Raw genomic sequence first — 23,672 nt, 5'->3', positions numbered from 1 at the left:
ACTCGGTTCCTCGAAATCCCCCCTCCCAGCCCCGGCACAGACACTTCCAGGAACAACCTCTCCACCTCCCACACACAACCACCAAGCCCATTTTGTTTGAGGATCCCTGGAATTGGATGGGAGCATCCAACCTCGCTACACAGTTCTGCTAATGAAGCTGCTGAGAGTAATTAAAGGCAGCAGTTTGGCGTTCCAGAACAATATCAGTGATGATATTTAGAATAAGCTGTGCTGGGGGTAATTATGGCACTCAGCTCTCTCCCTGCCCCTCCCCACATGCACTGGCCTGTGCACTGCACCCCTGGCAGGGTAAGGGCAGCTTTGTGGTTGTTCCTCTCATCCAAAACAGAGCCCGGGCTCTGTGCACACTCTGCTCCCCAGGGACCCTGAGATGAGCTGTGAAGTTCAGTCTGGGCACCAGGGAGATCTGGGGGCAGCTGTCTCTGCTCACCAGGGCAGCGGGGATGGGCTTCAGGAGGTGCTTTCATGCCTGTGGGTGTGTGCCCTTCAGTGTGTGCATGGTGGATGCCCAGAAGCAAAGGGCCCAGGAGCAAACTGGCCCAGCACATGGAGGGCAGTGCTAATTGAGAGACATTTCATGGTGGGGATGTGGCTCTGCCCTGCTAATCTGGCACTCTGGAAGATGCCACAGCGTTGGGAACAAGCTGAAACAGCTCATCAGAGTCTCTGCTGTCCCTCTGCCATCAGCTGCACCATCCCATCCACGTGGGCTGGAGTCACCTGTGTTGTGCCAGCTTGTGGATTTTGCCTTTTCTTCCCAACTCCGAGAAGGTTTATTTTGAGATTGGAAACCTCAAAGGCTTTCCTCTGCTGCCCCGCTGCCAACAGTGCTCCCTTGCTCATCATCTGGCACACTCTGCCTGCTGTTATCTCCATTATAAAATCATGGAAGTGGTTATGCAACATAAAATCATTCTGGGTGAGTTTTGATCACATTTACACCTCTGTGAATCAGAAGTGGGTTTTTGGTTGTGATTTTTGTTGCTAGTCTTGCAAAAAGGTGGATGACTTGGAGCTCCCCTGAGTTTTAAGGAGAAAAGTTTGGGGGATTTGTGTTAGAGTAGGAGAAAAAAGACTGAAAAAATGAAAGAGAATTCTATGAACAGAGCAGTTCTCTTTCCCACAAAGGCTCCTACATGGAATCTCATGTTTTAGGTGTGATCTCTTGCATTCCTCATTACACGTTCTGGCTCAGGTTAGTAACAAGTGACACCAGATGCACTGAGTGACAGAAAGGAAGGTGCTGACTTCTCTTTTCTCCCTGAATTCTCACAGAAACCATTTTTATTTCTTCAGAGTCTTGATAAAGGAACATGGCAAGGAATTTTTTTCACATTATTTTTTTTTTTCTACATGCGTTTATCCAAACCAGACTGGATACTTCAGAAAATCAGAGAATCTGATTGGAGAACAGAGGCACACTAATTTAGGAAACCCTTCAGGTCAGTCCAGCTTGTCAGGGTGTTTAGCAGGGTTCAGCAGCAGTGTTTTTGTGTCTGACTCTGGGCTGTGCATCTCAGCCAAGACAGGGATCTCTTGGGGAGAGCCCACGAGGGACCAGGTGTGCCCCAAGCCCTGGAGCACGTGGCAGGGAAGAGAAAGGGAATGGGCTGGGGTTTAACCTGGGGCATGGAAATGGAGCTGTCATTTCCAAATCTTTCTGCCAGCAGTGTTTTTAGGGTCCATGGGTGGCTGGTACAACCTCCCAAGGCCCCACCTGGCCCAAATCTCAATGTTTTTGTCAAAATGCAGTAGTGATGTTTCATGCCACACCAGCAAAAATCTTCCTGATTTTTTGATCTGGGAGGAATGGGACTTGGCTTGACAGCTGAGGGTTTTGTTCAGGTCTGCATTACCAAGGCATGTCTCAGACAAAGTGATTTTCTTTGTGGGGCCATATTTCTGCCCAGTGATTATATAAATAACCATGTTTTCTTTTCAAGACAGCAAGCAATGGCCTGGAGGTGCTGTGAAGCCACAGAAACACTACAGTCCTTCTGAGGCCCTTGGTTTTTTAGTTTGTTGTCCCCCAGACTCAATTATTTTTAATGATATTTGCAACATTTAATAAGTAACTCCAAATAGCCTTGATAAAGCACTTTTTCCTGCATGTGGGCAAATTGAGTTCTGTTGTTAGCCTGTGTGGATTATTCTCTCTCCAGAGCCAGTGGAAGAAGTGTGCTTCAATGCACAATACATCCCATGTTTTCAAATTCATGGAGGGTTTCTTCTTTACATGCAAGGTTGCATTTCTTTAGGCTGGGTGCTGTCAAAACCTGAAATCTACTGGCCCTTACATCTTCTCTGAGAGGAAAATAAAAAATAAAAAAAAAAAAAAGAAAAAGAAAAAGAAAAAAATCAGAGAGAATTCACCCAGCCAGAGCAACACATGGATCACAACCTTACACCTCACTGTGCATCCAGATGTGCTCCTGGCTGACTCTCAGCAGGCAAACTGCTGACCTCACACCGCAGGCAGGGTGAGATGATGAACAGCAGTTTGCTGCTGAGCCAGGACTCAGGCAATGGGATGAGTTCATAAGGATATGGATATGACTGAGGAGCCTTTTGTAGCTGCAGCAACTGTTCTCTCTGTCTCCTGGAACTGCAGTCTGAAAGCATCCAGTTAAAAGGTATCAGGTTCCCAAAACCATAAGCTTGTTTTACAAGTTATGCATTTTTAATACAATGTTGAATCTGAGGCTTCTTTTTATTAAACTCCCTCTTTTCAGTACTGATAATTCACATTTCTAGAGGTTTTTTTTTTCCTTTCTGAAGCTTTAGGTCAGTACCTTACTAAAAAAGAGATCTATGACTCAGTCCAATTACTCCTGGAGTGGGGAATTTTTAGACCTTAGACACCCTTGCAAGCCCTGTGCTGAGACTATAAGAGCCAGAAGGTCTGTCCACAGCCCTGATTCAGAGATGAAACCCCATGTGTTGATTTTCAGTGAGAAAAGTTCCTGGGTGCCACTGCAAGTGGTTTATGTAAAGCTCTGTCTCAGCCCCTGCTGCTGTGAATTTGGGCCAGCACTTATGGCAGAGATGGAGGGGCTAAATCACTGGAGACATTCTGTTTCTGTCTAAATGATTTTCTGCCCATTACAAGGTCTCCTGCAGTTGCTGTAACACCACTTTAGGAATAAATCCTCTTAGAGGGAAGCTGACTGATGCTGAATCATGGAAAGAAAGTGGCAGCCAGCGAGATCCCAAACACCACAATCTGGGGATCTCCATCTTGAAGGGAGCTGCAAAATTACTGTTCTCACACAGGGGATGCAATTTCCTATCAGTTCAACCTGAATTTCTCTCTTACTGCCAAGACATTCTCCCTTTAATTAATATTTCATCCTGTTGATGCAACTTGTCCACTTATTTTCCCAGTTGTTTGCAGTGCAGATTTCCCAAATTGTTTCCTTGGGGCACTTGCAAAATCAAGATCTTACATCTGAGGAGTTCCTTGCAGCTCAATTATTGAAATTTCTGGCTGAAAAATGTATGCACTTTTAATTAAAAAAATTAAAAATTACCCAGCAAAACCAGCCTGGAGGTAGTTTGAAAGTAAGAGGAATTTTTCATTAAAAAAATGAAGGAAAGAAGGTCCCAAACCCTGAGTAGACTAATGGTTACAGCACTGCATATTCAGAAACTATCTGAGACCTTTCCTGAGTGATGGATATCACAGGAAGTGCCTGGGATTGAGCCATGTCACCCTTTATAAACACCAGAAGCTGAAACCACCAGAGGTGTGAGTTGCTGTTCTCTAGCAGAGCTCCAACAGAAAGCTCAGCATCCTCCTTCTCAGCCCTGGGGCAGGCTGTGTTTGAGAAGGGATTATTCCTTGGGCAGACCAGCAGAAAGATGTGGTATTGCTTCTGTTTGCTCTGCCTTAAACTGGAGCTTGGACCAGTATTGGTTCAGATCCTGCAGATTATGTAATATTAATCCTGAAATTAATTAATCACCTGAAGTGGAGAACTCTGGTAGTTCCCAGAGGGTCTTATTTCTGCTTTCCCTCTAACTGGTGCCAGACCAGAGGTTTTTCCCAGGTTATTCTGCAGCCTGGAAAAGGCAAACCTGCACATCTGTGTTTTGCAGCACCGCTGTGAGGAATTCCTCATCCTTGGCGTTTGCCAAGGGGAAAACAAATTCACCAATCCCTGCACAAGAATCCCAACACCAGGACAGCACAATGCACTCTGGGGACTCTTTGCAGAAGGTTTTGGCAGAAGGGATCTCTGTGGAAGTGTTGCTGTGAAATCTGGGGCAGCTGCAGTCTGTGCCTTAGGTGTGTTGAGCCCCTCTACTCGCCTGCTGTGGTGGCCCCTGTGCCCCCAGGCACCCCTGCTGAGCACAGACAATCCCAGCAAGGATTGAAATCCTTTTTCTTATGGCTCTGTCCTTGGTTAAAGCTCTGGGTGCAGCCACAGGAGCAGGCTGTCGATGTGTGTGTGCAAGATGGGAGGTGTGGTGTGTCCCCAGCCCGGGCTCTGTGCATTCCCAGGGATGCAGAGAGCCTGGCTGCAGGGTGTGGGATCCCAGCTCTGGGGCAGCCACGGACAGCAGGGCCCTCTTGGGACAGACACAGTCCCTGTGGGCAGCAGGGCTGTGGGATTTGGTGGGATACAGGTGGAGGAGCTCCCCCAGTTCCACCTGTGCTTTGCTGAGGCAGAGCAGCCTCCTGGCCAAGACAAGGGTGGGTGTGAGGCAGGTGCCTGTTTGTCCTTCCTGCACACTCCAGATTGCTTCACACAACAACCTGGCAGTGCCTCCCACCCTCCCAGCTGTCATGCAAGAGGCTGACAGGGCCCAGCTCGGCCCCTGTGACCCAGCTGGTGCCCTCAATTCTGTCCTCACTGCCACCTCTATCCTGAATGGACCTGTTGGCCTCAGGAGGGTGACTGGTGGCACCAGATTTACCCAGCAGAACTGGGGCTGGCAGGAGGTGATTCTCAGCTGTTTGTGTGAGTCAAGGAGGTTTCTTCCTACCACGCTGTATTTTTGTCCCTGGGGAGGAAAAAAGTCCTGAGGAAAGTGTGGCACTGTTAACTGGCAGGGAAGACAGATGTGGGAAGCACTCTATGACCGAGTGGCTCCAGCTGTGACAGCAGCTGTGCCCAGGGACATCAGAGCACCATGGTGTGGCACTCAGCCACAGTGTGGAGGTGCCATCCTGCTCTAGGTACTCCATGGTGGGCCTGGCTCAGGGGCAAGAAATCCTCCTGGACTGAGCAAGGGGCTTCCCAGATAGAATATTCTCTAATGTTTACTTTTGTTTTGCTGGGAAGCTGGAAAATGAGGTAACGGAGATAAAGAGAGAAGCCCTTCTGCCACTGGCTGCTTGGAAGCAGGGTTGGTATTTTGACTATTTTTAGGAGGATGTGTTGTAGGAGAGAAGTTCATGAGTTTGAATGTAAATATGTTCTAAGTGGGAGAGGGGCACAGCATGAACCCCACTCCTCCTCATGTTCTCCCTGCTAAAGATCAGAGAAAATAAGGTATGAGAAATGGGAAGAAAAATGATGAGATGGAAATTCAGGATAGAGGGGTTGAGGCAGCACATTGATCAGAAGGCCCTTTCCTGATGGATTTGTTTTTGAGGAGAAGTCATACAGGGCAGACCATGCCCAGAGAAGGTGCAGAGGAAATGCTGTCTGGTGTCCCTGAATTTTCTCTCTGTATCACAGCTTTGGACTTTGCAGCATGAGATGCAGGATTTTGTACACAAAATTGTGGCTGATCACATTTAGTAGGGAAGCCCTCATGTTTTCGCTTCTCTGCCAGCCTCTCCCTTGAAATGTAAATAAATAGGGTTGGAGACACACATAATGAGGCCCAAGGGTAAAGGACTAAAAATCCAACATCATGGTTTTTTTGGCTGAATTTCTGAAAAAGAAAAAAACCAACAAAAACAAAACCAACAAAAAACTAAAACCAAACCAAACAAACAAACAAACAAAAAAAAAAAAAAACCAGCTAGACGAGGAATGTTATAAAAAGAAATCCAACCAGTTCAGCACACAGGAAAGCTGGAGCTGCTGTAGGGAAGCCACAGTGTGCAGAATAATGAGTAAACAAACACAGAGAGTGCTGCACACTGCCTACAAAAGCCTCCTCCCACCTCAGATTTGAAGGCAGCTTTTTACCCACACCTGGGCAGAGCCAGCTTTGAAACTTTGTGCTGCAAACTGTAGCGAGCTCCATCATTAGTGGGCAGAGGATTTTCAGCAGCCTGAGCCTCATTTCTTCCCAACTCCCAGCAGGACAACCCAGCAACACCGGCTACAACAAGCACTGCGTTTTGGAATGGATTGCACCTACCCAGGGAGGAGGGCAGGTGCAAAAGCTGTTTTTCAGGGAGAGGATCCCTAAGAAGGAAAGCAGCGGTGTGATTCTTTGCTGATGTCCCGGTGTCTCTTGTCACACTTTGGGAGCCGAGTGAAGGTGTCCCTCTGCAGGTGTGTGTGTGTGCTGAGCAGCACTCACCAGCAGGGAGCTGGAATTGACTGCATGGGAAAAGGATCAAAGGGAAATCTTGTTACATCGTGTTTCTTCACGAAAAATGCTCCTCTGTGCTCGGTACCCCTTCTCTCCAGAGCATTGCGTTTGATGCTGCAATCTGTGTGGTATCCATAGGAGTGCAGATGGGCTTTCCTGCTAGTCGGGCTTGCCGGTGGGCAAGGGCAGTTCCAAGGTGTGTTTCAGGGTCTCTAGAAAAGGCAATCCCCTCCCTGTGTGGATTTCTGTAGGGAATCCTGCTCCCTGGACTCCTGCTCAGAGCAGTCCTGCAGTGCCCGTCCCAGCTCCCCGATCAAACACAAACCAAGAGATTTTGATTTCCAGCGCTTCGCTGCAGTGCAGTTTGCTCCACCTCAGCAGCAGTGCCTCTGCTTGGGAAGCAGGCAGGGAAGCACTTCTGCACTCCATGGCACAGCCAGCTCCAGCTCTGCTCTGCCCTCCTCCTCCCCTGGCACTGCTCAGGAGTCCCGGGAATCCTGCCTGCCCCTGCTCAATTGGAGATGTCATCGGGGCACCGAGCAGCTGGCATCCAGCAAAGCATTGTTTCCAATCAGTGTGGTGGCACAGAAACCCCTCCTGTCAGGAAGAAAAGAAATGTGAAGCAATCCTTGATTTACAAAAGGGAAAGCTGCAGAAGCTATTTACACATTTCAGGGAGGGCTTGTGCGGCTCTAAGGCTGTAGTGCTGGGGACAGAGGGGCTGTGCACACAGCAAAGGCATCACACAGCGAAGATCACGCCTTTGAATGTGTCACCCACTGATCCCAAGTGCCTGTTCCCAATTTTTTCAGTTTGATCAACAAAACACCTGATCTTCTATTCAACTTTTACTTAGCTCAGAGAGAACAGTGCCGCTGCTGGCTCCAGCCCTCTCCAAGGGAGCACAGGGCCACACTGGGAGAAAGACAATGGACAGAGGGGGAACTCTGAGTGCCCCTGCCAGGAAAAATTACCCACAAACACCAGAGATTTATGCCCAAAGGGGACACAGAGGAGTCCTTTTACTTTATTCGAATAAAGGGAGAGGCAATGGAGCATTCCCCTGGGGTCTCTCAAATTTTTGGAGGACGCAGCCTCCTTTTCATCCTAATTTCCCAGCTGCTCTCTTTCCCCATTGGCTGAGTTACTTGAGAGGTACAGACTTCCCAGAGTGCCTGATTCCTAAGATTCCCCTCTAATGTATAACCCTTCTTAATTTTTAATTCTTATGGAATTGATGGTGTTTCCCCATTGTCTCTTTCATCTTTCAATATCCAATTTCACTTTTCAGCAAACACACTGTGTGTTTGTAAAGGCAAATATCTTTTTTTCCCCATTCATTAATCAGTGGAACCCTCCCCATTGTTTCTTTTATCTCTCAGTACTAATTTTATCTGCCAGCAGTCCCACAGCTTGTTTGTAAAGACAAATCCATCCTTCCTCTCAGCCCCAAATGTGCAGAGCACGTCCTGGGGTGCCTGTGCTGCCCCACACACCTGGCTGTGCTGTCCTCCCACAGCTACTGCAGACAAAGGTGCTGCATACCCAGGTAGTGACCTCTCAATCCTCACTCATGTTTCACATTAAGCACGTATTTTTCTGCCTTGCTGCTGTTGAGAGTTATTTTGTGTCTGTATGTGTGTGTGGGCAGAGGGCTGAATGGCAGTGATTTCCTATGGATAACTGCCCCGCCTTCGTTTGGGTTTTTGGTTTTGGCTTTATTTTAGAATTATTTGCAAAAATTTGGAAAGAAGAAAAGAAATTCCAGACAGAGGCAGTTGCTCAGGAGAGACTTTCAAGCAGAGGTGAGTGTGGGTCCACAGATTTTCTGTGGGTCCTGTCCCAGCACCAGAGTCCAGCAGCAACACAGGAGCAAAGCCTGCACTGCTGCCAGGGGTGTCTTCAACTCAGTGAGCTCCAGTTTCACACCAAAAATGAGCAGGCAGTCTTTGGAGCACTGAAAGGTGTCTCTGCCCTTTGCACAGGAGTAGAGGACTTAGCTGAGGTTTGGGAATTAATTTTGCCATTGTACCACAGAGGTTGAGCATGGCCGCAAGATGTGGCTCAGTGCATCAGCCCCTGCTGCCCATGCAAACTCAAGGTTATTAAACACAGTCCTGTGTGATCTGCTGGGGTGAAAAGTACTCCTGAGCAGCAAAACTCACACTGAACTCATAGCTGAGGAAAGCAGATGTGATTTCTTGTACAGCCTTCTGGATCTTTTTCAGAGAGCACTATAAACGAGGCTATTAATTATAACAACAAGGAGAGTAACACCAGGTATTTTCCCTGGTGTTTCACAGCTTGCTGAGCTAGAACAAATCCTCCATGCCAGCAGCCTCCGGTGAATTTGAATATGAGCTGAGAAGCCAGGAACACCTGGTTCTTTCATCAGCTTTGATACAGACTCATTGTGTGACATCCAAAAAGTCCCTTGAAGTTTGTTTTTGGGAGGTACTGAGAGATTAATGCTGCTCAGCACATCTGAAACCAGCCCAGCCTGGCCCTGCGTAAAACACAGCCTAAAGCTCCTCAGAGCTCCTGGAATGAAAGGCACGTTATGAATGCAAAGTTTATTCTACATCCACCGTGTAATGTCATGTGCACTCATAATGTAGTAAACACTGCAGATATTCCAAAGGCACAATATCTTATCTGTAGTAAACACATTCTGAAGCTCCTCACTGAATTACTCCAAGCCTCTGATGTCCCTGCATAGATTTTGGTTGAGTTTTGGCCCTTGAAGGTATTTGTAGACTCTTGCCATATTCCTCTACTCAATATCTGCCAGATCCATCCGTTCCAGACCCTTCTGTTACCAACAGCAGATGCACTCAAAGTTACGAAGCCCAGAGTAAGCAAAACTAAAGTGTTTAATCTATTATTAATCAGTCAGTTGCAGAAATGATAGGGCTCTGGGGGACCTCAGAAAGACATCAATATTTATGGCCTCGTTAGCAAATGCCACCTTTTTTTTTTTTTTTTTTTTTTTTTTAAAGAGACCACAGGATTATGATGGTTGTTTATGTTTCCAGCCATTCCATAAAGAGGCAATGCCATGTTTTGGGACAGGATGGTTCAGAACAAAGTATTCAATATTTATCACAAAATATTTAGATTTCCACCACACCTCTGTTCTTCTCAGTCTTGAAGTCAAGATTTCACCTTCTCTAGCAGCAATGGCCCAAGCTGAAATCAGAGCCCCAGTTACTCAAAGCTGCCATCCAGGGAATTTTTTTGAAATTAAAAGACAAAATCTCTCTAATTCTATTTGCTGAGATAAATTATATAAATTCCATAAAGGGAAGCAACGAAATACGATTTCAGTTCCAAAAGAGCTCCACCCATTACTGGAAATTTTTTTCTGGATTAGACTAAACTTAAATTGGACATTAGGAAAATTTTTGTCACTGAAGGGATTGTCAAGCACTGGCACAGGCTGTCCAGGGGAGTGTCTGAGTCACCATCCCTGGAGGTATTTAGAAGATGTGGCACGTAGGGATATGATTTAGTGGTGGACTTGGCAGTGTTAACTCAATGTGTTGGACTCAATGATTTTAAAGCTCTTTTCCAACCTAAACAATTCTGTGCTTCTGTAAACAGCTCGTCCTGCAGTGCTTGTGGTTCACAGCTTTTTTTGCAGGTCTTGCTTGAGTTTGTTCCTTGGCATTTTCAGCACCAGCCCCAGTGATGCTGATTTTAAAATGACCTTCATCCCTTGTATCAAACCTTCTTAGCTCACTTAGTTTCTGCCTTCAGATACCATGAGTTGGTTTCTTTTACACGCCAGATTTTGCTTCTCTTTTTTGTTTTGTTGTTGTTTTGTTTTGTTTTGTTTTGTTTTTTTGGTTGATTTGGTTTGATTTTGGTTTGGTGTTTTTAAAATTACTTTTCTTCTTTTCACAATTTGATTTTAATTGATATTTTTTAGTCCTCTTTGCAGTTTCTGGATTTTTCCTGGAGTAGAACAATTTCTCTCAAGAACACTTCAATGCCACCATCACTGAAGCAACCTCTTGGTTGAACATTATTGTTTTCATGCAAGAGATGTTGAGGAAGAAAGCACTGGAGCAGGGAGACCAAAATCCTGGGGGGGAAAGGAGAGAATAAATAATAGAAAATAGGGCTGTGAAAAAAAAAAAGAGTTAATGAATGGGGCAAAGAAAAGAAGAAAAGAGAGGACATTTCAAAGGCAAGAAACAGTGACCAGCCCTTAGTGACTGCAGAGCTGTCTTCAGATCTCAGCCCTCCTCTCACTTGCACCTCCCTTGCTGTCTCTTGACCCAGTCGCTGATTTCCCCTCTTTCACACCAGGTACAGATTTTGTAAACATGAAAATGAGGCACCCTGCACATCAATTCATCTTCTAATAAGTGCACAAACAGAGAAACCACCAACTTGGGCTGAGTCCAAAGCCATTATGGAACAAGGGAGGATCTATTCCCATGCAATTTGTGGCATCTCCAAATTATTTTACAGGATCTGGCAGCTTCTCAAGTGCTTTAATCCCTGTCCCAGGAGCTTGAAAATTTGTTCTCCTCATACATGTGAGGCCTGTAATCACTGTGGCAGGAGACTGGTTCATTGTGCTCCTTGTGTGCTAGGAAATGAGACAGTTTTTACCTCTTTGGTTTCAATACTCAGGGCTTGCCTTGGTTTTCCTCAATCCTTTAATTTGGACTGGCTCTTTTGACTTTGTCCTGGGGTTTTGTGCTCACCACACTGCATTTTGGCCAATGCCAGTGCACCACTTTTCCCTCAACATTGATTTTTTTTTTCCCCATTGCTGCATCCCAGACCATTGCAGATAATCACAGTTTTCTGCCTAGTGGTGGTTGAAAACTTGCAGAAAATTTTTCTGTTCAACACAGGTTTTTGCCATAAAAGGCTTTTTCTCCCTTTAAGGAAATAGTGGTTTCAATAGATGTTTACTATCTCTTTGCCATTGCAAATCTGAAATAAAAGGTAAACGTGGAGATTTTCTATGTATGCTCACACTTTTTTTGCCAGTTTGCCACTTACCTCCCACCTACCAGTTGGAAAACAGAAAAAAAACCCCCAGCATGTGATGCCAATCTCCACCTATTTTCATATTTTTCTGTTTTCCCATCATCTCTCTGCAGAGAGAAAAGTAGTAAAGAAATAAAACTATTTTTATCAGTTCCTCTGACCAAAAGAAAACTTAAGGCTAATTCAAACAGCACAAAAACAAATATTGTTCCATTTTGATATTTCCAGGAGGGAAAAAACAAAAAACAATTGCTGCTTGTTTTGGGGGGAGGGTGCGACTTCTTAAGAAGAGACGTTGGTAGCTCTATTTGCCAGATTTCCCTTTTAGTTCTCTGCTTAGTTTTATAGCTACAAAAAGAGACAAATTCAGATGTATTGCTCCGTTGGGTTCTGGGAGAATCGCTGAAGCTGCTCCTTGAAGCTCTGCCAGGAGCTTTGTGCGTCTCCAGTCTCCTCCTGCCCCTGCAGCCCTCTCTGCCTGGGGGGCACTTGCTTGCCCTCACACTACACTGTAATAAAAGGCACCCACACTTTGATAAATGCCACACTTTCAAAAATTCTCGGTTTACCACGACCTCAAGATTTATTTTTTTTAAGTCATTGACTTGAGTGTAAGCAGAGTCTGCTCAGTCCCACGGGCCAGAGCTCCGTGTTTGATTATGTGAGACACACAGAAACTTTCAAATGTCTTGGCTTCCTCTGCCCCTTTCCAAAGAGATTTTTTTTCATCTTTATGCAGATGGTGGGGACCTCTATATCTGCTGCTTCTCTCACAGTGCTCAGCCAACATCTCCTTCATCTGCTGTACCAAGTGTAGGGAAGGAAAACATCCGGCACGCTTGCTCCTGGGAGGATAATGGCTCATGGAGGAGTGTTTGCGGTCCACTAAATACTCACTTCCCTGTGGTTTATTGTATTATGTGCATTATGTGATTCCTAGCAGACATGTCAGGTGCCTCCATGTCTCTGGAGACAGGCAGGGTGCTCCTGGGATTCCCTAGCTCCAAATGTAGGCTGAGGGAGCGTGAGCGTGGTTTGTGCTTGCCACAGCAACCTCAGCAGATCCCCGGGCGCTGCTCCTGCCCTTCCTGGCTCTCTGCTCCATTTCCCCACCCCACTGCTGCAGATGAGGAGAAAAAGGCAAGAAACAGAGCGCTTTGGCACTGTTAAGCTCTGCTGATAGAGAGCATGCAGGTGCAGTGGGGTGTGATTCCAGCACGGGAAGGGACCTCGGGGTTGTGCGCTCAGACAAAAATGATGCTGCAGACAAAACCAGCTCTGCTTTTTGCTCCAGTGCTCCCTTTGGAAAGCAAAACCCAAGCTGCTCTCCTCCCATGGTTAAAAATCTCTCTGTGGTTCACAGCCTGCATTTATTCATGACTAGTTTATTCTCACTTGTTCTCATGCCAATGTTGTCCTTTAGCATCAATAGCTCTTCTCTAGTGTTTACCCCTCTGACGTTTTTGTAAGCAGCAACACATCCCCTCTCAGCCTTTGCTTCCCTGCACTGAAACATGCCAGATCCTTTACAATCTCTCATGTGACAACATCTCCATTTTTCAGGACAGTTACCCACATATCCAAGGTTTCATCCCCAAATATCTCATTTACGTTGGTTTGTCTCACTTTAAAAATAAGCTGGTTTTACTGCACTTAGGGCAGGTTCACATGTACGTGTCAGACTTTAAATATTAAATGAAAAAATACGTGCTTCAGGCAGGGGGGATGGTGGTGTGTGTGACACAAAGGAGTTGCTGTGTGCGTGAGGCGTGCCGTGGATGCGTGTGGAGGGATGCTGTCAGCGGCATCGTGTGCGCGAGCCTCCAAAAGGGATTACTCAGTGTGGAGGGGGCGTCATAAGGAGGATTTTGAGGTGTGTGACACTGAGAAGGATTAGTCTCTGTGTAAAAAAGTGTGTGTGTGTAGAAGAGAGGGAAGATAAGCGGGTGGCCGCGCGTGGCACAGGGAGAGAGATTAGCCCGGGCGTCTGTGAGCGGGGCGATAAGGAAGGGCTTCGTGTGAGCAAGGAGCTGTAAAAACCTGGGATTTAGCTAATGGAAGGATTTGTGTGTGTGTTTGTGTGTGTGTGCACGGGTGGGACGTGGGAAGGAGGATTTGGGAAGTGTGTGGCAGAAGGGGTTTGGCAGTGCTGGAGGGGCTCCATGCAGGGTTGTGTTCCTGCAGCTGCAGCACCGCAGGGCTGCTCATGGCCATGCACTTGTGGGATGCAGTGTTGTGTTACCCAAAGGGAAGGCTTTTTAAAGGGAAGGCCTTGTAACCTGGCCCCAGCCAGTACTTAGGCTAAGGAGAAGGGAACTGAGGGAGAGTGACTCAGCTGGAGTAGGGGTAGAGAGAACTGGGAGATGTGAGAGATCTGAGAGATGTGCTGCGTGGCTGCCACATGTCCATGTCCTGGGGTATGGCAGTTGCTTGACTTGGGCTTGCTGTGCCCTAAAACTATGTAAACTGATAACTGGCTAGCTGCTTAAAAAAGGCAGTGATTTTGGCAAGAAAGATTTTGTCCTTTGCACCTGCCTGAGGTCCCTGTGTCGCTCACTATCACAACAGTGTTGGGACATGTGGAGGGCTCTTGAACCACAGGGACAGGGTTGTGGAAAAACCAGCTATGCCCCGTGGGTGGGAAGGACTGTGGGGCACTGCTGAGCCTGGTAAGGAGGTGCTCCAGGGCAGGTGACAAAGCAGGGACGAAGCTGAAGCAGGGAGAGATGTGGCTGTACCTGTCGGAGCAGGGAAAGGCGAGCACTCGGGGCAGTGGGAAGTGGAGGGCTGATGGCTCAGACACACTGTGGCTCAGAAGGAAACATCCCCCTGTGAGCAGGACAGGACAGGCCACGTGCTGTGCTGAGCAGAGTTTGTCTGGGTGCAGAGCAAGTGCAAATATACACAGAAATAAGTGTGAGTTTCTCAGGAGATGGAGCTCTGGGAGTGGCTAAGCATCCCACCTGCAGCAGAGCGTGAACGCTGGCAAAATTTCCACTGACCCCATGTTCTCCACCTCTCACCCCAGATTTATCCCTGCTGCTCCAGCTGACTGCCCTTGCAGCATCTCTTAGAGGGGGGAAGAACACTGCCAGGTCTTGTAGGGTGATTTACAATCCAGAGCAGGGGAGGAGGGTTAATTGCTTCCCAGAATTTATCTTTTAATGTTCTGATTTAACAGTAAAACTTTTTCTCCTTTTTTTTTTTTTCCTGGGAAAATCAGGCTGTTTTGTCAAAATCAGTAGCTTCCTGTTCTGATGAAGCCTCAGTTTTCATTTGAAGGGGAAAAGAAGGTGATGAGAAATTTCAGCTAGCTTTGTTGCCTGTCTTTATTGGATCTGTTCCATTGGCATTAGTTTTGTCTCAGAGATGCTAAAAGTAAAGCCTCCCAAAGCTTTCATGGTAAAATGAACTCAAATAACTGGGGTGTCTAGGGTAACTTTTCTTCAAAAAAATTGATTTTTTGCTTGTCCAATGGACCATTTGAATGTTTGCTTTCTGTTTAATGAAAGATCATCAAAAGCCTGGCCAGTTGCTTTGTAGCTTTCAAGAATGTATTTCTTTTTTTAAGGGAGAAGGCTAAAAACTGAGTAGCTACAATTTAAGATTCCCCTAGGTGTTAGGTGCTGAACAAATATAAGATCTCACGCCTTGAAAATAAAGTAGGAGGCTTCCAACCAGAAATGAAGAGTCTGTATAAGCACTGAAGAAAATCTCATTTAGAAGCATGATCCTAAAATACAGATTGTCCATAAAACTGGGTCCTTATATCTTTTTCAAAGATGCTCTGTTTTGCAACAAAAGGTATTTCAGTGTGATGCAGGAATAGGACAAGCTTTGTGGCAAAGGTGGCCAACTTCTACGTTTTCATTTAACTGAGACCCACAGCCCATGATGCACCCACCTGCCAGAGCCAACAGGAATAGTAACTCCCCTTTGCTCCACTGAGGACTGGAGATGGGATAAATTTGAATAGAGGTCCACGGAGCTGCTGGTCCAGACCATCCTTGCCCCACAGGGAGAGATTTTCTTGGCCCAGAAACCAATGCCTGGCAGTAACTCTGCTCAAAAGCCACCAGCTGGGCACCCAGTGCCGTGCTGCAAGTCAAGCCATTAGGCAGCCCTTGTGCTTTTTAACAGCTAATAAACCATGAAATCACACAGAGAAAGCCAAGCAAAAGGCATTGGAGGGGGCATGGCTTTGTTCTGGGAAGGTCTCCAGTCTTTCAGGCCAGAGGTCATGTTGTCCTTCTTCCCTTCAGCCCAGCGTGAATCAGCGGGGGCCGAGCTTGAGCTGCGAGAGGAATTGCAACGGGTTTAGTGCTAAAGCCAGTACATGAGTTCTGCTGCAAAGTGCCCACTCAACAGCTGGCCACAAAATCCCCGAGCCTGGGGTGAGATGCCAAGTCTGTGTGTGCTTGGAGAGGAGCATCACAGCATCGCAGAGCTGCCTTGTTCTGCTGTCAGCACCTTCCCTCCTCCGACAGGACGGGTGAGAGGAGAGAACAGGGGCAGGGAGTGCCCTCTGGAGCAGGCACCATCCACTGGGAAAGTGCTTTTCACTGGTGAAATGTGAGCATCCTACTGGAAAAGGGCTGCAATGGGCCTGTTCCTCATTGTCTGACAAAGAGGTGTCCGTGTGGGGGTCCCACCCCAAAATGGTTGTGTGCCTTTGCACGGGTGGCTGCCTCAGTCTGTCCAGCTGTGAAATGAGGTTAAAAACCCTAGTGGAGGACAGACTGCCAGGCTTCAGGCAGTGAGGTTTGGTAAAACCCACCTTAGCTAAAACTTGTCAGCATTAAAGAGGGAAAAATGTTACTTTTTGCATTAGAAATAAAACAGTGACCCAGAGGTTGATGCCCATTTTCCTCCCCCACCTGACAGAAGAAGGCACCTGACCCTTGGATCTCTGAATGCACCCATACTCAGCCCCCCTTCACACTGTCTTTCATCGTTGTTTTTCTTTTTCAAAGTTCCAATTGATTTTGAAATTAAAATGGCTCTTCTCCCATCACTGAACCTCAAGCTTGCATCTCCTTTCCCCCGTTGCTCTCCCATCCAGCTTTCACAACTCCTCAGGTTTCTCTTATTTCCCATCCATTTGCTTTGAAGGATTTTTCCAATAAGGATGTCAAGAAAAGTTTCTCAGTGGTCTTTTATCACAAATTCCTTTTGGTTTCATGCCTGAGGATGCTTCTGAGGAGCACCTGGTGACCTGTGCACACTTTACAAGCGAGTCACAGCTGAGTGCACCCACAAACCAGGCCCTGTATCCCTGCAGCCTCCTGCAGGAAACATGATGTGTTTCCCAACTGAGAAACGAGAGCACAGTCAGACCCAGTGTAATTCTGTTGGCCTCAATGTAGTTACCAGGGAAACTATCATGTAGACAACTTTTCTACACTGAAATAAAGGTTGTCTTAGCTGCCTTACTTATATTGCACAAATATTTCCAACCAGGCAGAAATCTGATGATTTTCTCAGCTCTCATTACATCAGAGGTTCAAGAAAGCAGTTTGCAGGAGGATGCAAGTGGATTTGAGCCATGGATTTACAGCTGCACCAGCAGGGTGGTGCAAGGTGCACATGGACAGACAGCCCTGTGTCAACCAGACCTGCACATGACACCCCAGTTCTTCCATTGCTTCTCAGACAATGCCAGAAAAGCAGCTTTCCTCAGGATCAGTGCACTGATAAAAGTTGCCCCAGGAGAAAAGCTTTCAGTATACATTAGCCAAAGCCTGGTTTTCAGAGGTTGTGTGCACCATATGGCTTCTTTACACACCCAAATCACCTAAGATCATCCCAACAGCTCTTCTTTAAAGAGACATGGCAGCCAAATCAGTAATTTAAGCATGTTTTGGAAATGCCAGCAAGGCTCTCAGCTGACATTGTTCTACTGTCAGGACTAGCAGTGCAGAGGAATGATCACAACAGATTCTTTGGAAATATGACTGCAGATGTTCACTGCCATGTTAAATACAGGCAGCCAGAAAGAATTTCTCTCACAGGGAAATGAATCTTTACTCCAGCAGGAGGGTCAGGAGCTCGAAGTGAAGGCTACACTGCACACTCCTCTCTGCCACATTCAGCACTGAAAGTGGGTTGCAATACAGAGAGAAGAAAATCACAGCCCTCACAGGTTAGGTAGGACAGTGCCAGAGGTGTAAAATCACAGGTTTTATATCGCACCTCGGGCTTCCTGCCAACACCAAGAGAAAAAACCTGTCCCTGGGATGTTTCTTTTTGCCTGTTCTTCCACACAAAGTTTTTATTTGGGTTCCTCCCACCACTGGCAGTAGCCTCTGCCCTGCCAACCTTCTCCTGTAGCTGGAAGTTCCACCTGCCTTTCCCCCAGAGGCTTCTGGAATAAATGGTGCCTTAATTAGGTTAATTATTCCTTTAGCCATCCATGTGCTCACTTTAGCTGTGCAGTTACAGTCCAGTATATGGTGTTGTTTCCCTGTTTTTCCCTGTGGGAAGCAAGTCCAACACTTGAAGTGTGAAGCTTTCCATGGCTCAGCTGTCTTGCACATTTGTTAAATCCAAGGAATGTTTCCACTCCTCAAAAAGCTGGTGCTCCTGGTGCCTCCCTATGCAAGACCTGCCTGCCCCTGGCTGGAAAATGACCCTGGTTTCATGAGCAAATGGATTTCATGAGAGGCATTTCTCTGGAATGTCAACAGAAGTGCTGAGCAGCACCTAGTGAATAGTGAAAGAGTCTCTGATGGTTGTGAGAAGTGGTACAAATTAGCATCCCCCAGTCTGCTGTTGCTTTTTTTTGTCTAAATAATATTTTACAGATAAAGTTTCTGCTGAGAAGCAGTGGGGTTTTCTCACTAGCTGCTTAAATCATGTCACTGGCTTTGGTTTACAGTGAGTGACTGCTTGAGGCAGAACCTGCCTCTGTGTGTGCAGTGTCACTGCTCTGGAATGATGAACAACCTCCAGGTTTGCAGCAGCTCCCCTTCCCGTGCTCTGGTTGGCCTCCCTGCAATTTGCATTTATGCAGAATGTTTTACATGATCTCTCTTGCTCTCTGCAGCTCACTAGAGTCTCTTTCTCTTGCAGCTTAAAAATTCTCTCAGAATAGAAATCAGTAGGGAAGGTGTTTGCTTGTAAGTAGGCACGTCAGGAAAGGATCTCAGTGCTTTCCTAACATTAAGGATGCTCTAACTTTCTTCTCCCTAAGCTACACATCCCATTTTCCAGGTTATTTTCTCAGTCCCACAGCAGGATAAATGAGAGACTCCTGGTGCCTTCACTGGCCTCTGTTTAGAGCTGATGATTTTTTATCTTTCATTAGCATAAATCTTTACTGTGACATATCAAGTAAAACATCCAGTTGAAAAGCATTTCCTGACATTTTGCTTTGTATTTGTTACCCCCTGTCACTAATATTAAAGGGATTTGGTTGCCCAAAGGTCTTTTAGGCAAAATATGTGTATCTAAGGTCTTTTTATACAACTGGTGATGTGCTTTGCACCTTCTCCCACATCTTGGTCCTTTCCTCAGTCCTGTGAGTTTGCTATGGGCGATGATTTTTGTGGCTCCAAGTGCAGATTCAGGAGAAGCTTGTGGCTGTAAAAGTCCCCTCTGTCATGCTGGTAAAATGACACAAATTTCACCTAAGATTTTTTAGAAAAAAATCTCCAATTCCACTTTATTTGTGCTGAAGGTCTTGCCGAGCAGCCAGGCTCATATTTGGTATTTTGGGTCATATTCCCAAGGGGCTCCATGTCTACCCACAGGTTTGTGGGAGCAGTGGGGCAGAGAAGTGTTCTCCCACTTCCTGCATCCCCACCATTCACATCACTCAGAGGGATGGATGTCTTCACCTCCCACGAGAGGGAACCGGCCTCTAGAGCTGCTTGCAGCCCTGGTTTAAGTGTCTCCCCTTTGCAGAAGCTCCATCTGGGCACCCTGACTGGATGCACTTCGTGTAAACTGTTTGTTCCACCACCCACAGCGAGCAACTCGCACAGAAGTTTCACCAGAGACCATAAAATTGCAAACTATAGGTCCAGATCTCACCATCTGTCACACTTCTGCCTCCCTGCTCCCCAGACAACACAGTCTCCCACTGGGTTTAAAAGAGCTCAGGCTTAAACTTGTTTGTTTGGGATTTTCCGCAGAACCTGGTGCTCCGAGGCGCTGTGGAAATCAAAATGTTGTAACTCTTATCATTTATTGCCCTCGCAATGCCAACAGGATTAAAGCTGTTCTAATGACAGGGAAGAAATGGTAATATTCCCCCTGACATTAGGTAGCCCTGAGCAAAGCTATGAGCACAATGGAACGGAACAATAATGTGAAAAGGGAAAATAAAAGCCCCACAAGACGTGACTACAGCAAAGAGCCACCAAGGGAGGCACTTAAGCCCATAAAAACCAGCACTCTCAGATGTCAAAGGATCTTGTCATTCTGCACCAAACTCAGCCCTTTGCTGAGATGTTAAAGATGTTTCAAAACCATTGGTGCTTTCACAGACCTCAGGTGAATACAATGTGCAACCAGGTAGCACAAAAGCTCTAGAGCTCAGTCCTTGTGGGGTTGAGTTTGGTCAATTGCTGGTTTGCTGGGTTTGTGCCTTTTTCTCCTCTTCCCAGAAAACCAATGGCTCCAGTGGCTGCAGGAGAGGTGGCACTTTTGGGGCAGCAATAGCACATGCAGGTTTTGGAGCATCTGCTTTGCTAACTCAGCAGATACCTGTGATGTAGCCCTGAAAATGGATAGATAATGTGAATATTTATAAATAACATGTCAGCTGGTGGGGGTAAGTAAACACTTGCCACTTCAAGGCCCCAAAGATATGATTCTCTGTCCTGTGTGAGAGGTTCTGTTTGAAGGATCTTTGCCCTTGGTAAGTATAAAGTTCTGCAGACAGATCCAAGACAGGCCCTTACAAAATCTCCACCAGAACCTGAGGCTTGCACTGAAGACAGTCTGAGGCTTTAATTTCTATGAACTAATATAAGGTATTAGGGAAAGAAAAGAAGCTATTGAAGACAAAATCTATTTCATCTGCAGCAAGATCTTCTCTATGTGACACAGTTGCTTTCTCCCACTCCTCACACTTTTACTGTTTTTTACTGTTTTAATAATTCAGCACTTCCAGCCCAGAATTAAATGCCATGGTGAACTGAGTGGTGTGCTGTGTACTGTATTAACGTGCTGGGGGTTTGGTGCTCTGTTCTTTCCCTCTCCTGTTCTTCATGCTTCCAGCAGAATCTACACCATGATCTTGTTCTTAGTTTTCCTTGCACAGCACTGTCTTCAGAAGGACCAATATAATACAAAAGGCTATAAGAGAAAAGCAGAAGGAAAATTGGTTCAACCCTCATTCCTCATCTCCTTTTACAATGTCGCTGTCGCTTTTTCATTTGTAGTAATCTTGCTTTAATATTTATGCCTCTGCTTCAGACACAGAGAGTTCAATGAGGACAAATTATGAGCTCTCAATTTCATTGTGGAAGGTTAGATGAGAGCAGGGATCTCTGGTTTTCCTGGGTCCGTGGGTCCCGTAGGAACATCCATCTGCAGCTGGGAGCCCTATGAGGGATCACTCCTTTACCCCTGGAGTAGCTGCAGGGGAGCTCGAGGTGATGCTTGTGGGTTAGGAGAGTTCAGCTGGTTTTGCAGAGTTCCTGCTACTCCAAGGGAACCCAGCACTGCTGGTTTCTTTCTGGGCACAGCAAAAAGCCAGTCTGCCCAGCAGACCTGATAACAGTTCTGGCACATCTTTAAGGTCCCTTCCAAGCCAAACCATTCTATGATTCTAAGATTTTCAAAGACAAAATGTGCCACAAAAGGATCTCAGAAGACTCTATGGATTTGCTAGATGTCCCCCAGAAATGAGCCAGACTGGCATGGAGGAAAACACTCCCAAGGTGGAAAGGTCAAATCTTTCATTAGAGCTCAAAAATGCAGTTTTTTTCCAGGCACCAGAGCCCTTCTGCACATTTTTTCTTGTTTTAAATTATGAAAGCAGGGAGTGCTGTAGGAAAGCTGTGGCTCTTGTATGGGATACTGAAGAGATGAAGGCAGTAGATAACAAGAGTCTTACACAGCTTGAGAGCATGGCATCAGTGCTTCCAGCTCAGAAATGGGTCTTATTTTGGGTCTGTATGAGCACGGTGCAAAGTCAGCCTCTGACTGAAGGCACTGGAACAGATGGGCTCAGAGAAAAGCAGTTGCCTCACAATCAAAGATCCAAATAATGATTAAATAACAAACCTGACACAGAGATGGCAATGGACCCATTTCTCCTTACACATAATCTGATCTGTTAACCACAGGACCCTCATTAACCAAACTGTCCTTATTATAATAATAATCTAATTCTACTCACAGAAGAAATGAGACTCCTAAAGATGCTTCTGATCTCAGTGTCTTCTGAATAGGGGATTTGCATCTAATTCCTATTAAAAGTGCTCAGAAATAGTTTGTGTTGACTGTAAACCCTTCAAAGTATTTTATTTTTGGTACTATATGACTCAACAAAGTATTAGCAATCCCAAAGTGAATGTACTTTTAAAAACAAATAAAGCAAGCAAGTAGAATCTTGACAAACATCATCAATTTCCTTCTTTCCTTATTTCAACAAGTTCAGTGACCTTATTAAGACCTTTGATACTTTGATTTTTTCTTCTGTTTTGTACTCACACTGGATAAAAACTGCATTAGAAGACTCCAGCAGAAAAATAAAAACAGGTTTCATGATGTGAAGTACACAAGTGGAGAGCAAGGACCTTCAATTGATCCCTTAGAGAGATTAAAGTCAACTCCCCACGACTGTATCTTCCACCACCATGATTTGAATTCAAAAGTTCACTTAAATGACTGAGAGTCCATGTTGTTAATTTTTGGTGACCACACCACCATGCTCCTTCTGTTTCCTAAAACCCAGTGGTGTGTGAGAAAGAAGTACCCCAAGTTCAGTTTGCTCTCAAAGAAAACTTATCCTTTGTCAGCCAGGCAAACTAAGACTTATTTGTTAGGCAGGCAAACTTAACTGAAAAAAATTGAAGCTATCAGCATGTGCATTTATGAGCAGCTCTTCAGTCACAGATTATTGTTTAAATATGAGGGAAGGAAAGCAGATCTTTATGTAAAAATCAACATTAACTTTCCAGCTTCCAGTATCATTAGAGCAGCAGTGCAGGGAATGATGGAAGGGAGAACTCTGCTGTGCCTTTTATATATTTGAAAGAAAAACACGGATTTCTTGTGCTAGCACATCAGCCTGATTTGCAGTTGATCAAATATGTGGAACATATCTGCTGTCAGCTAAATACATGAGTGGAACAATGGGGGAGTGTAGAGGCTGTTTGGCTTTCCCCTGCTCCAGAAATCTGTGGGAACATGCTGTCGTTGGGATGTGCTGAAGAGACGCGCTCTGGCACCTACGCCACAGTGGAGAGCTGTGAGGACAAACATTTGGGAGGAAAGCTGAGCTGATCCTAATTGCAGCAGACACCAGCTCTCCTTCCTTGGAACTCCACCAGCTTTGCCAACCTGATGTCAGGTTCTCCATCACGGTGTGAGGGTCGCCTCCAGGCAGGGCATGTTGAGAATTAATTATGCATGCAGATCCTCCCTCCTCTTTCCCACATGTGCACAAACACACTCCAAGTGAGCAAAGGGAAGCATGTGGGAGCTGCTTCTTGACACCACTGTTGTCAATGAGGACGTTCTGCTGCGAGTGAGGGTGCTGGTTCTGTTTCCTTGGAGGTTTGGGCACATGAGGATGATACTGGGGCTGCAGGCATTGCAGGGCTCATCTTTAACAGCTTGCAGAGGATAACTGACATCACTAAGATCTCTGCTTTATTACCCTCAAAGTCTGGCCACACTTACCCTGCAATTTTTAAAAGGCACTTTTTCATTTTGGTGTGTGCTGGGTTGAATGGTTTCAAAAATTTCTTTGTATTTTGAAATCCATATTTTCTCTATTTTTTTTTGTTTGGGCTATGTGCAATAATTTGGTCACATGTGCAGATCAGCATCGTAGGAACACCTCTCCTGGAGAAGATGCAGTGTCTTCCCTCTAGATGCCATGACATTCTCCAGGGTCAGGAAGGTCTCTGAGATGTGGCAAGGACCATCTGGGGTGTCTGTGCCCTCTTGCAAGTGAGAACATG

At 46.0% G+C, this 23,672-nt stretch overlaps 1 protein-coding gene across 4 annotated transcripts in view; it reads left to right on the top strand.

Annotated features, from left to right (window-relative positions):
* Window positions 1–23,672, top strand: part of GRIA1 (glutamate ionotropic receptor AMPA type subunit 1) — a 117,096-nt gene that overhangs the window by 27,470 nt on the left and 65,954 nt on the right. The window contains exon 3 of one of the 4 annotated variants that reach the window (XM_023935920.2): window positions 1,394–1,463. The exons of the other annotated variants lie outside the window; for them this stretch is intronic. The gene's annotated coding sequence lies outside the window, so the exon portion shown is untranslated. The remainder of the gene's footprint in view (window positions 1–1,393; window positions 1,464–23,672) is intronic. 4 annotated transcript variants of the gene reach the window in all.

This window comes from Cyanistes caeruleus, chromosome 15, assembly GCF_971803275.1.
Source record: "Cyanistes caeruleus chromosome 15, bCyaCae1.hap1.1, whole genome shotgun sequence".
Taxonomy (NCBI): domain Eukaryota; kingdom Metazoa; phylum Chordata; class Aves; order Passeriformes; family Paridae; genus Cyanistes; species Cyanistes caeruleus.
This window is presented reverse-complemented; position numbering and strand designations above follow the sequence as displayed.